The sequence below is a fragment of the Puma concolor genome, chromosome E3 (assembly GCF_028749965.1).
Source record: "Puma concolor isolate L17-30 chromosome E3, mPumCon1.1.hap2, whole genome shotgun sequence".
Classification (NCBI taxonomy): Eukaryota; Metazoa; Chordata; class Mammalia; order Carnivora; family Felidae; genus Puma; species Puma concolor.
The window spans coordinates 23,254,089-23,265,335 of NC_141682.1; the positions used below are offsets into that span (position 1 = coordinate 23,254,089).

General features: G+C 45.8%; 1 long non-coding RNA gene across 1 annotated transcript; it reads right to left on the minus strand.

Annotated features, from left to right (window-relative positions):
* Positions 1-4,709: 4,709 nt before the first annotated feature.
* On the minus strand, positions 4,710-8,234 carry LOC147573061 (uncharacterized). Its single transcript, XR_015245450.1, has 3 exons — positions 8,096-8,234; positions 7,257-7,365; positions 4,710-5,811 (listed from the first exon to the last, which is right to left on the minus strand). It is a non-coding gene; the product is annotated as an uncharacterized LOC147573061 (long non-coding RNA).
* Positions 8,235-11,247: the final 3,013 nt, after the last annotated feature.

Here is an 11,247-nt window from a genome sequence, read left to right on the forward strand (position 1 = left end):
TGCTACCGTGCTGGTTAGTCTCCACCGCAAAGTGGAGTGCCTTGGGGTGGCGGGTTAACTCCCTTTCTCCGCAGTCCCCACCAACTCCCCCAAGTCCACCAGTTCAAGTAAACATTATGGTTGCTATGCAATGAACTATGGTTGCTATGCAAGCGCCCCCTAGCCTCCCCTTCCAACAAACCAGCCACCTTACGCTTTTCCTAAGTGGAAATTCTGGAGCAGCCCCCTAACTGGAACTGACCACCACTAGAAAGATTTATTGAGCTCTTGCTATGTATTAGGCACGAGGGGCCGGGGGGGGGGGGGGGGGGAGTGGGTGGTGGTTAGCGCTGTGTAACTGCCGGCCCCGGAACCCAGTTGTCTTGGTTGGAATCCTAGCTGTGGGACTCTAGATTTAACTCCTCCGTCCCTCAGTTTCCTTGGTTGTAGTGCAGTGTAAATGGTACTCGGTCTACCGGCTTGTTATGAATTAAATGAATGAATATGTTTCCATTGTTTAGGACGCCTGGCATATGGTTCATTGTGTCTCACATGTAGCTCAATAAATGTCATTTTAGCAACATCATAAAAACCCCTAAGTGCTCAGCACTACCATTATCTCCGATTTATAGATGAGGGAACTGAAGCTGGCAATCAAAAACTTTCTGATTTCGCAGAATCGGGGGAATAATGCCTGCTCTGTAGCAAGGTCCGAAATCCCATTCCTAATTGTAAATGAAGGGAGCTATGCCGGGGACCCCCTCAGTGGATTGGATTATATTTTTCCTTGGGGGCATGGGGAAGTTATTATTACACCCATAAAACTCATACTGTAACAAAATTGCATTCATAAACTGCAGTAACCACTGCAATTTACAATGCATTTTTCTTATCCTCTCTGGATTTTTACAGGGTTGGGGTCAGAGAAGTTAAGTCACTGAGAACAACATCACACAGCCATGATGGGACAAAGTTTGCCAGGGATTTCCTAAATACATACACATGGTCCTTACTGAACTTGGTTTATTTATTTATTTTAATGTTTATTTATTTTGAGAGATAGAGACAGTGTAAACAGGGGAGGGGCAGAGAGAAAGGGAGACACAGAATCTGAAGCAGACTCCAGGCTCTCAGCTGTCAGCACAGAGCCCGATGCGGGGGCTCGAACCCACGAAGTGTGAGCTCATGACCTGAGCCGAAGTCGGATGCTTAACTGACTGAGCCACCCAGGCGCCCCTATTTATTATTTTTTTACATTTATTTATTTTTGAGAGACAGAGCCAAGCAGGGGAGGGGCAGAGAGAGAAAGACACAGAATCCAAAGCAGGCTCCAGGCCCTGAGCTGTTAGCACAGACCCCCACAAGGGGCTACGAGTCATGATTGGTGAGATCATTACCGGAGCCGGTCAGAAGCTTAACTGACTGAGCCACCCAGGAGCCCATTCCTGAACTTGGTTTAAATCAGTCATCGTCTTGTCAGGAAAATCTTCCTGAGACCACTTTATCCAAATAGGATGGCCACAATTCTCTATCTCTTTACTGTTTTAATTTTTTCCCAAGCATTCATTACTACTTGATATGGTATATATTTATTTTTTAATTTTCTGTTCCCCACCACAGCAGAGAATAGGGATTTTATCTCTTTTGGTTGTGCGATATACCCAATTCTTAGAACCCCAGCCTTGGGGGGCCCGGTGGCTCAGTTAGTTGAGCATCTGACTCTAGATTTTGGCTCAGGTCATGATCCCAGAGTCGTGAGATTGAGCCTGGAGTTAGGCTTTGAGCAGAGCTTGCTTGGGATTCTCTCTCTCTCCCTCTCTCTCTCTGCCCCTCCCCTGCTCAGGCTCCAAATCTCTCTGTCTCTCTTTCTAAAATAAATAAATAGAAAAAGAACCCCAGCCTGGATATAGTGAGCACTCAATACATGTGTTAAATAAATACATTTTTATGTGATCCATAGAAAGATCATGGCAGTAAGATTTTGGCCAGTCAAGGGCAGCCCTGGAGACAAATACAATTTAATTCAACCACATCATTAGCATCAGTGCTTTTCGCAAATAACAAATTGCTCCCACCTTTATCTTCTTTGGTAACCAAAATTTTCATGCTCTAGGGTCCATTTCAGAATGGCTGCTTTTCTGGAAAAATCTGTTGAATGAAAGGGGGAACATTACATCTGATGAAAGAAAAGGTGCACAGGAAATGATGTATTGTTATCTGTATTCACCACTCTAAAGTGGTAATCTATGTTCTTTCACTGCTCCTTGGCTAACCCTTCACACTTAATTCAATGCTAATTTAAATCGGCCTGATAGAACTCAAAGGGAACCACATCCTTAGGGTAGAGTGTATTAGCATCCTGCCAGAAGATGAGTATGTGTCCTTGGAAAAACCATAGTCCGGGTTATGATTTGTTCCAATGGTTCTCTTCAGCCAACAGCCCTTCACAAAGATTTTGGAGCCCTCATTCTGTATCACATCAAACAGGTCAAAATTCACCCACAGCCACATTAAATGGCGCTTGTGATGGGATTTCACTCAGTTGGTGGCCTAACTGACAAAATGTTACATTTGGTTCATTTCATTAAATCCCTCAACGAATCACAACTTTGTAAATTTCCATTGGTAATATGGAGCTGATTTCCCTGCCACTTCTTACCCCCCCCCCCCCCCGCAATATTCTTATAAGCCCCGGAAAAGCCTTTTGTACTGTACCTACCTTTCCAAGCTTCTTGTATGTAGCAGCTCCGGACCTCCCACCTCCTAGGGTTTTAAACTTTTGTCATCCCCAAACCCACTGTACTGTCACATCTCCACCGAACATATACACTTAGTAGATCTCCTACCTTATTTTAGTATGCCAAAATTTCAGTTTCAGTGAACAGAACTGGGAGACCCAAGAAACTCTGGCAGTCACCTGCAGGACACTTGTGCTACGATCCAGGCTCTGGAAGTTAGAATGGGATCTGTCCTGCCCAGGCTGCTGTATATGTTTATAATCTAATCCCACTAAGTGCCCCAACAGTGGTCATGTTACCAGATTCTGAGTCTGGCCTCCAGGTTGTCAGCCCAAATTCACAAAAGATAGATCCTTTATATCACCAATGCATCTTCCCCAGATGGTTGATTACCTTTATCTTTTCTTTAATATTGAAGCCTACAAAAAGCTTTGCATTTGAGAGAGAGAGAGGAAGAGAGAGAGAGGGAATCTTTTTTTTAATGTTTATTTTTGAAAGAGAGAGAGAGAGAGAGTGCAACCAGGGGAGGGGCAGAGAGAGAGAGAGAGACACACACACAGAATCTGAAGCAGGCTCCAGGCTCTGAGCTGTCAACACAGAGCACAATGTAGGGCTTAAACCCGCAAAGTGTGAGATCACGGAGTCAGACGTTTAACCGAGTGAGCCACCGAGGCACCCCTGGACATCATGATTTTAAATTAAACTCCGTAATCTCCTTGAATTATTTGTGTATAGGGTATAACATAAAGCAAAGACCATTTTATCCCTTTTAAAATTGTGAAATATATTGTTGTTAAAGGGAGAAAAGCACAAAACATGTATTATGGTTTGATGCAAATTATACATGTGTTTTATAAAGGGAGTTTTTATCTTTTGTTTTTTATAATTTTTTAAAAATGTTTATTTAGGGGCGCCTGGGTGGCTCAGTCGGTTGAGCGTCCGACTTCGGCTCAGGTCACGATCTTGCGGTATGTGAGTTCGAGCCCCACGTCGGGCTCTGTGCTGACTGCTCAGAGCCTGGAGCCTGTTTCAGATTCTGTGTCTCCCTCTCTCTCTGACCCTCCCCTGTTCATGCTCTGTCTCTCTCTGTCTCAAAAATAAATAAACATTAAAAAAAATGTTTATTTATTTTGAGAGAGAGATTCGGAGACAGAGCGCAAGCAGGCCAGGGGCAGCGAGCAAGTGGGAGACACAGAATCCGAAGCAGGCCCCAGGCTCTGAGCTGTCAGCACAGAGCCCCAATGCAGGGCTGGAACCCACTAACTGAGAGACCATGACCTGAGCCGAAGTCAGAGGCTTAACTGACTGGGCCACCCAGGCGCCCCTATCTTTTGTTTTTTTAACTATTTATATTTTATGGCATTTCCTAACAGATGGAATGATTGTAGTTTTTGTAAGATTTTTGCAACAGTTTACTTGAAATTTTTCATTTTGTCTTCTTGGCAACATTTTAAAGCACACTTAATTTGCTTAGTTTATTGATTGACCTAAAGTTAAAGGTTATTGATTGACTATAGGAACTTATTTTTTCTGAACAATCTATAGTATCCCCATTAGTCGATCATTTATTCATTCAACACTCATTCAACTGGAAAAATTATAAAAGTTGACAATACCATATGTGGGAGATGGAGATCAGTGGGATCCCCTATGATCACCGGGGGGTATACTTCCGAGCAGTAATTTTGGGAAGTGATTTGGCATTCTCTTGCAAATTTTAGCATTACTATACATTACTATACCCTATGAATCAGCAATTGCACTCCTGGGTATATACCCAAGGCAAAATTTGACTCATGTACTTACATGAGAATTTCATGGAAGCTCTCTCTCTCTCTTTTTTTTTTTTTTTAATGTTTATTTATTTTTGAGAGAGACAGAGACAGAATGCTCCAAGCTGTCAGCACAGAGCCCGACGCAGGACCTGAACTCACAAGCTGTGAGATCATGACCTGAGCCAAAGTCAGACACTCAACCGACTGAGCCACCCAGGCGCCCCGGAAGCTCTCTTTTTAATAGCAAAAATCTGAAACAACCTGAATGCCCATGAGAGGGCAATGGATAACTACATTATAGTCTGTCCAGATAATGGAATGTTCTATACTAGTGAAAATAAATAAAATACCAGTCTATGTAACGACACGGCAATGGACTCTTTTCAGCTATTCTTGAGTCAAAAAAGCAAGTCTCAGAAGACGGCATAAAATACCCTTTCTATGAATTTCAAAATACCCTTTCTATGAATTTGCTTTTAAGCAAACAATACATTATTTAGCCAGGCATGCAAATGTAACACATCTGAAAACTAGCAACCAGGACATGTGACATTCGGGACACTGATCACATCTGAGATGGGAAAATGATACGGGTAAGGAGCCCAGAGGAGATATGAATTATCAGCAATAAGCTAGTTCTTGGGTGAGTTCAGAGGTAATCGTTACTGCACTGAAAATAAACAAAGAATAGTTAAACTAAAAGGGCATAATAATAATAATAACAGGTCATGAGATTAGGACCATGATTAATGCATTGATGTGCCCCTGAGATTTTATCTCTCCTTTCTTCCCATCACCAGCAAAGAATCTCACAGAAAAAATGAAGTCTCTTTCATAGAAACAAAAAGTAGGTTAGCTCCTTAAACTCTTTTGCAGCACTGAATGCCATAGCTGTAAATAAAACTCGTGTTTAGCTTATCCATTTATAATTTGGTTCTCGTTTTCTTGCGTTCAGAAACAATCAGAGAGGGGACTTGGCCATCAAACTCATGGAGACCTGAGGACCCGGGACCAGAACATGCCACCAGTGACCTCAAAGCCCCTGCCTGCAGGGAGTTTACAATAAATAAAGGATTTTTAGAGGCTCCAAAACTTGCTGTGTGACCTTGGGAAAGTAACTTAACTTCTCTGGCCCTTGGTTTCCTCCAGGGCCCGTTTCATGGGTCCTATGTGATTGCGCCTGGTGCAATGATCTGCCGTCATCATCTTGATATTCCTCATAATTTCCATTTGTCGTCTTCATTTTGCTCTGAGTCCCTCAAGCTCTGTAGCTGATCTTGGTTTCTTGACTTGTGAAACAGCGTTAAAATAGTACCTTTCTAGAAACAGAAACCAGGGGTTACAGGACGGGGAAGTGAGGGGATGATGTTCAATGGTTATAAAGTTTCATTTTTGCAAAAACAAAAAGGAACACAAAAAATTCTAGAGATCTATCGCATAACCGCGTGAATATGCTTAACACCGCTGAACTGTACACTTAAAAATGGTTAAGATGGTAAATTTTATGTTATGTGTTAAAAAAAAAAAAGACAAAAAAAAAAATAGCACCTTCCTTATGAGGTTGTTAAGACAATTCCATGACAGAGCCTGGCACAGAAGCGCCGTGGACGTGTTGTTGGGATAATAAACACAAGTGGCAAATGCTAGAGAGGTTTCTTTGAAGTTGAAACGCTTCCAACTGGGATAAACATAAAAACAAAACAGCTAGCATTTGCCACTCGCGTTTCCTATTCACCACCCTGTGCCAAGTACTTTTAATACAGACTTCCTTACATCTTCTCAAGAACCCTGTGAATGGGTCCCAGTTGGTATCTCTATTTTATAAATGCAGCAGTGAGGTTCAGAGAGGTGAGGTCATGTGCTTGAGGTCACACAGGAGCCGCGATTTAAAAAGGGGTGTGCCTGCATGGGAAGGGCATTCTCTAAACCACTGACTCTGTTTTATTGCCAAGACATCCTAGAGAGGGGCCCATGGAAGGGTGCCCTGTCTTCAGGTACGAGGAGCAAAGACGGTGGACTGCTGTTGGCCCCCCTCTGTCTGTCTTCCACTTATCCTCTTTGGTCGTGCGCTTTTATCTTGTCTCTGCTCCTAGATGAAGTTCCCAGACCTCCTCATCTGCCTCATCTGTGTCTTTTGTAAGGCACCTGGCAGGTGCTGGGTAATTATTTGGGAAGCCCCAAAAGGACTCTTGATAAGTGGTTCTGCGTGGCTTCTCCGGCAGTAACAAGCTTGGCAGATTAAAGCAGGGCAGTGGCCTCGAAAGTCCCCTCAGACTCCTGAACCTCCCTTGAGGAAGTGCAAATGGGGACGCTTGTCAGGCTTTGTGCGTGCCCCTCCCCGACCCTGCTTTCGGGACGCCCGATCTGATGGGCCTGGCACTGTGCTACGTGCTTCACGTGTCCTACCCCATTTCACCTTCCGTGCCCCTGTGAGGTAGGTCTGATTCTTTTCCTGACTTCACGCAGGAAGACAACAGGCCCCTCAGAGAGGAGCCCAAGGTCACACACTGCAGAGGTGAGGCCAGGGTCACAGCTAGGAGTGACAGAGCCAGGATTCAAATCCAGTTGGTGAGCTTACTCTCCCGGCCAGGTGGTCCTGGTGGCGTGTGTTACACTTGTGCCTGTCTTAGGGACACAATGTGCCTTCAGTTTGCTGGCTTTACTGCTGGAGGACACTGGTCTGGAGGACGGGGATGGGGGGGTGAGGGTGGGGAGAGAGAAAGCGCTGATGGCAGAGGCTCTCATTCATCTCATAGATACTTACGGAGTGTTCTAGGTGTGGTTCCTGGCTGGCTTCTAGCACTCAGGACACAGCAGGGACAGTGACCGGCAGAGCGTTCGCTCTCCTAGTGTTAGAGAGATAAAGTAAACACCTAGAGGAGCAAAGGGGAGACAGTTATGGAAAGCCGTAAGTATCATGAAGAAAGTAAGACAGGGTTAGCCAGATGGAGAGTGAGGGGGCAGGGAGAAGAAGGGAGACTTTACACCAGACGGATGGCCTCTGTGAGGAGGTGACCTTGAAGCTGGCATTTGAATGACAAGAAAGAACTAGCCATGTGAGGTGCCAGGGGAAGAAGTCTCTAGTAGGATGAATGGCAAGTGTAAGAGTCTTGAGGTGACATTCATGACAGTCAAAAGGCTGGTGTGGCTCAAGCGTGGTTCGTGATGGGGAGTGACTGGGCTCAGGTCAGAGAGATAAGCAGGGGCCATGGTGGACCATAAAAGCTCTTTAAACAAATAATTGTTTAAAGTGTTTATTTATTTATATTGAGACAGAGAGACAGAGAGAGAGAGAGAGAGAGCGCCAGAGAGAGAAAATGAGTGGGGGTGGGGCAGAGAGCGGGAGAGAAAGAATCCCAAGCAGGCTCCGGGGCTCAAACCCATAAACTGTGAGATCATGACCTGAACTGAAATCAAGAGTCAGACGCTTCACCTACTGAGCCACCCAGGTGCCCAGCGCCCCCCCCCACCCCCTCCACCCCCACCCATAGTAACAAATTTTGATTTGAGAGAGGAATGTCCTAAAGGGGTATGAGAACTCAGGGCCAGCCTATTTTAACATTCAGGGCCATCTGACTATGGCTGGTTCCAATGGGTTCCTACCATCCAAGTTACAGCTGAACTCTGCCTTCTGAAACATCCTGGGAGTTTCCAGGAAACTGAAGGAGCTCGGGATAACACGGTGTTGTCAGGTGTAGTTTACTTAAAAGACCGAGACGTTGGGTGACACATCCACCGTGGCTCACAGTATCTCTCGCACTGGTCACATGACCGGGTATAGCTTCAGACAGGTGGAGAAGGATGATCCCAGGACGGCTGTTTCCCCCTGAGGCAACTAGAACCTGTTCCTCCTGACATGCGGGCTGGTGACACAGATGTGTCAGGAATGGGTCAGAGGCAACCCTAATAGTCCAGTCCTAGAACTTGGTGAAGAGCCAGTGAGTCAGGAGAAGGAAGCCAGAGTGGGGAATGCCTGTGTTCCAGCACCGACCGTGCCGAGGCACGGAGGTTGATTGCAAACGCGGAGGCTGGGGAGTCTGACTCAGCAGGTATTTGCAGGACTGGCACGTGAGTCTGACGCACGCAGGATTAAGACCCCCTTCCAGGTGCACGTGGCTGAGCTCCCGGATGCAGACGCCACAGCCTCTGGCCGAAGCCGGGCTCCGCCACTGCCTGCAGGAGGGCACGGAGCGAGTCGCGTAAGCTCACCCTGCCCCAGTCTCCTCACCGTCAAATGGAGCTGATGATAATAATACCTCATTCATAGGCCGTTGCAAGGAATAAAGCCCCTGAGGGCGGTCCCTGCACGGACTAAGTACCGCAAAAACATCGGCCACGGTTGCCCATTTCATTGCCCTTCGGGACTGCCTTGTGAGGAAAGTCTCATGATAATTCAGATTTACAAATGAGAACTGAGGTTAAATGACGTTTCCAAGGTCATAGTGAAAGTGTTTTATTTCAAAACAAACAGGAAAACAAACAAACAAAGCCAAAACAGAGGCCATTCCCAAATGCTCAAATGATCTGGGGTCCGATGGGCCCGTATCACCTACTGCTCTGCAGACAGGAGGCAGAATGACACCTTTCTTGCAGGGGTGTCTGGAAGGTGAAATGTGGCAGTTAAAGAGTGAGGCAAAATTCCGCTCCCAGTCATGGCTGAGGATCTCCTCCCAGGCGGATCCTGTGCAGACAATAACATTCAACTGGACAAAACGCAAACCCCACCCCCCATACAAACTCAAACTGTCTGAAGACACAGGGGAACAACCCAACACAGGGAGGTGCCAGAGGGATGTCGTCACTTGGAAGAAAGGGACACGTCGTCCAGGGTGAGTGTCCCGTTTTCAAAGGTGTGGCAAATCTGTGCCGAGAGACGGTGGCCCAAACTCTGCCAGAACACCTGATTTTACCTGCCGGAAGAGCCAGAGAACAGGGGGGTGTGCAAACACAGCCCCGGGGTGTTGAGTCGGGAATCCTGGAAGAGGAACATCCAGAGGAGGGGAGCCCCAAATTCTCTGTATGAGCTCTGCTCGCATCTCGAGCAGAACGCTTGTATTCGGGGCTAAAGCTAAGCAGAGTGAGCCGATGTTCCAGTTGTCCCTCACCCTCGTGGAGGCAGTCTGCAATTCGAGGTTAGCCAAACTGCCCGCCTGCTTTAAAAAAGAAGAAGAAAAGGGGGCGGCTGGGTGGCTCAGTCAGTTGGGCGTGCAACTCTTGGTTTTGGCTCAGGTTATGATCTCACGGTTGGTGGGTTCAAGTTCAGGCTCTGTGCTGGCAGCACTAGCCTGCTTGGGATTCTGTCTCCCTCCTTCTCTGCCCCTCCCCTGCTCACCATCTCTCTCTCAAAAATAAATAAATAGACATTTTTTAAAAATTAAAGAAAAAAAAGAAAAGAAAAAAGGATGAGACCAGCTGCTATAAAATGATGTGGAAGGATGTTTAAAACATATAGTTAGGTGCAAAGACCAGTGTATAATATGTTCCCAAAGTTATTTATACATATACATATATATACACATAGTACATATGTAAATGTATACACATGTAAATGTATATACACATACCAGTATTCATGTGCACTTGTATATATCTAGACTATTTCTGAGAAGCCTGAAAGGATCTACAAACTGGTAACAGTGACTATCTTCTGGGAAGGGAAAATAGAATTGAATGGTTGGTCCAGCGATGTAGAGGAAGGACCACTTCTTTTTCCCCTTCCTATTTATTTATTTATTTGAGAGAGAGAGAGAGAAAGAGAGAGAGAGTGAGTGGAGGAGGGGCAGAGAGAGAGGGAGAGAGAATCCCAAGCAGGCTCCACATAGAACCCGATGTGGGGCTCGAACCCCCAAACTGGGAGATTGTGACCTGAACCAAAACCGAGTTGGATGCTCAATGGATCAGGCCACCCTTGTGCCTCTCGTTTTGTTGTTGTTGTTTTTAAGGAAGATTCATTGAAGTATAATTAACATACAGAAAAACTCACTCCTTTTTAGTTTACACTTGTCTGACTTCTTAAAAAATTTTAATGTTTATTTATTTTCGAGAGAGAGAGAGAGAGAGAGAGAGACAGGGCATGAGCAGGGGAGGGGCAGGCAGAGAGAGGGGACACAGAATCTGAAGCAGGCTCTAGGCGGTCAGCACAGAGCCCGATGTGGGGCTCGAACTCACAAACTGTGAGACCATGACCTGAGCTGAAGTCAGATGCTCAACCGACAGAGACACCCAGGCGCCCCTGCACTTGTCTGATTTTTGGCAAAGACATACAATCACGTAGCAGGCACTGCAGCCAAGATACAGAGTATTTCCATCCACTTCCAAAATTGCTGTGTGCTCCTTTGCAGTCAGCCCCTCTCTACTCCCAGCCCCTAGCACCCACTGACCTGTTTTCTGTTCCTATAAATGGGCCTTTTCCAGCTTATCATGTAAATGGAGCTATACAGATTGTTGCCTTTTGAGGCCGGCTTCTTGAAATGCATCCTTCTTGCTGTAATAGCAGCAGTCCATTCCCTCCTGTTGCTGACTAATCTTCTGCTGGGTGCATGCCCCGCTGTTGGCATGCTCATCAGTTGACTCTGGGTTACCTCTTGTTCTGGCGTTTATGAATAACACTGCTATACAATTAACGTGTAGGTTTTCCCATGAACATGAGTTTTCATTTCTCTTTGGTTAATACCTAAGAATGGGTTATCAGGCCATCTGGTAAGAGGATGTTTGACTTTACAAAAAAGAAAACATGCCGAACTGTTTTCCAAAGC